The sequence below is a fragment of the Budorcas taxicolor genome, chromosome 1, assembly GCF_023091745.1.
Source record: "Budorcas taxicolor isolate Tak-1 chromosome 1, Takin1.1, whole genome shotgun sequence".
Taxonomy (NCBI): domain Eukaryota; kingdom Metazoa; phylum Chordata; class Mammalia; order Artiodactyla; family Bovidae; genus Budorcas; species Budorcas taxicolor.
The window spans coordinates 121087133-121090519 of NC_068910.1; positions in this window are offsets into that span (position 1 = coordinate 121087133).

Here is a 3387-nt window from a genome sequence, read left to right on the forward strand (position 1 = left end):
AACAGGACATTATTTCTGTGGCCAGTTAATGGAAAAGTGTGACAAGTACCACTCCTGAGTAACTCCTTTGGATGGCCAGTTTAGGGTCTGGAGATTTCACACTCAAGTAACTGATATAAAAAATTCCTTAAGAACCACTCCAGTGGTTCAGTGAATGTAGAGTTTAGTGGGAGAAACAGATTCTAAACAAATAAATACAGTATAGTGTGATAAGTCTGAAAATAAAAGTATATACAAAGAAGAGAAAAGAATAAAGAAGAGCATATTATTTCGGGGACAGAGTGTGAAAAGTATTTTTTAAAGGCTTCAGAGAAGACAGTGTTGACAGAGGCACTTCAGTACAGACCTTGACATCTGAGACATAGAGATGGGACTTGAAACCTTACCTAAGGATTATACCAGGAATGCAAGGAGGGCTCACTAATAGAAAATCTCTTAATTTACCATATAAATAAGGCTTAGGAGGCAAGATGTAGGATTAACTTCCATAGATACTTTAAAAGTCTTTGGCAAAATTCAACAACTATTTCTAATTAAAACTCTTGAGAAAATGAGATGTTTTCCTAACTCCATATATACATAATATATCTGTGCATATCTGTATCTATCCATTTATATGCAACTATATCTATATTTATATTATACACATATAGACTATTGTTATAATGTATATAATGTATAATGTTACTATATAGTTAAATATAGTAATAATACAGTAATAATATATATTACTATATAGTTAAATATATACACACATATACTGTAGTATATATACTTGTATATATACTAATATATATAGTTATAGTATAAATTACTATATATTTAAATATATATACATATTCTATAGTATATATACATATACACATGTCCTATATCACTGTTATATACATACTACTGCAACTATGTTTGTATATGAATATATATATATTTCCACATGCAATAAGAAGAAAATCGATAAATTTGACTGCTTAAAGAAAAACAGTTTGCAGAGAATAAAGGGGAGTGAAAAGGCAAATGATAAACTGGGTGAAAATATCCACAACATTTATCACAAATAAACAATGATAATTTGCAAAATGATAAAGAACTTACAAATAGTGAGGATAATAAAGCTGAAAATTTCTGTGGGAAAAAATGGGTCAAACATATGACACCAATGAGTCACAAAAAAAGATATGAAAATAACACTTTTAAAAAAAATTTCAAATTCATTCATATTAAAAGAAATGCAAATTAAAACTTCATTGAGGCGTTATTTCTTCCCCTTCACTTGCCAAGAATTTGAGAAGTTGACAACATGCTCTGTTGTCAAGGCAGTGGGGGAACAGGCACTCTCCTGTGCTGCTGAAGGGAAAGCAAAATGGAACAACCACTGTGGACAGGAATTGATGATATCAAACCAAACTACATATTAATTTATCTTAGACTTAGCAGTTTCTCTTTAAGAATTTATCCTGAAGCTCAACTTCCAACAATATCAAACTATATATACACAAGATTATTCTTGACAGCGTTACTTGTCATTGCCAAGTTCTAAAAAACTACCTAAATGTCCAAACAGGAGATTGATAGGATAAGCGATAGTAAATACCAAAAAAATGCAAACTGTACAGCTGTAAAATCAAGAAAGAAAATCTCTGTTGACTAATATGAAGTGATTTCCAAGAGACATCATTAAGGGAAAAAAGCAAAGAGTATATAATATGCTACCTTTGTGTAAGAAAGAAGGAAAAATAAGGGGGAAATGTGTCTGTATAAATGTTTATGTATACAATTTGTATATTAATATTATGATATCCAGTTGGCCCTATTGGTTGTGGTAATTTTGACTGTGCATGTGTTGTAAGTAGCTATGCATGCCTGTCTTTCCCACATTTGTCTTCTGAACGAACCAAGAAGCAAAGGTATTCTAGTAGCACATCTGCCACTCAGATCTTGTTCACTGTAATTTCATGCTGAAAGGAATCAGAACTTTCAGAGAAATGTTTGCATAAGGGCAAAATAGATGTAATGTATGGTTGGAATGTCTTATGTCAGAAAATAACACATTCCAAAGAAATGTTGGAGGGTACGTTAGAAGGATGCAGGAGTCAGCTTGAAGTCTCCTACTTGTTCAATCTAGGACAATTTGAATGCCAATATAAGTAAGTATACTAATGAATTAGAAGCCACTGAAAAAAGTTAAGAATTCATAAATCCTTATTGCAGATACATAGGAAGAGAGAGATCTAGAGAGATAGGAGGAAGGGAGGGAGGGAGGGAGGAAGGGGAAAGAGAGAGCATTTGCCTACAGTAGAATGCTGAGAACCGATTGGTAAATACAGAGTGCTGGAGTTGGAAAGTCATTATTTTGTAAGCATTATAGTAAAGATCAAATCAGGCTAGATTCATTGACAAATACTAAATAATGAGGATATTTTCGTGACAATCAAGGTATTTGCATGGTCTCAAAATGGTCTCCCTGAAGTATGCTTATTAGTTACAAGAGAGGAAAAAGAAACAGTAATTATGTAGTGGAGAAATTAAACAATTTGACTAGTGACCAAAACTAACTTCAGTGAGGGAAAAAAAATGGACATCTGCTGGACAAATGGACATCTGCTCCTTCAGATTTCATACCCTGGCGGGGACACACTATTCCGTTTGCAGCATTAAGGCAGAGAATGAATAAGCTGAATCCAGTCACAAAGCAACATCAGACAGAAATTGAGAAACGTCTAAAGGCCAAAAGGGGGCTTTAAAAATAAACCAGAAGCTTAAAAAACATGGCAATTCATCGCCGCCAGGTGGCGCTAGTGGTAAAGAACCCGCCTGCCAATGCAGGAGGCATAAGGGACGGAGGATAAAGATCCCCTGGAGAAGGGAATGGAAACCCACTCCAGTATTCTTGCCTGGAGAATCCCATGGACAGAGGAGCCTGGAGGGCTACAGTCCATAGGGTCGCAAAGAGTTGGACACGACTGAGCAACTGAGCATGCACACACAACTTAGCCTGGATCCTTTTCTGGAGGGGTTAAAGCTACAAAGGAAATCTGGCAAATCAGAGCTGACAGTTGCCAGACCAGCTGACAAAACTGGAATATGGGCAGAAGACTGGATAAAAGTATCAATAACTCTACTCTGGTTATGTAAGAGAATATTCCTATTCTCAGGAAATACACACTGAAGTATTTGGGTAAACTGCCATAAAGTATATATAACTTACTCCCAAGTGGGTACGTGCATATGTATGCATATATCCATAGATACACGCATGCATATGTACATATACATGCAGAGATAGAGAAAAGCAGATGATAATAATGTCAACAATAGATGAATCGAGGTAAAGGGGATATGTGGGGATTTTTTTTTTTTTTACTTTTTCTATTTTTGCAAACATTTTTG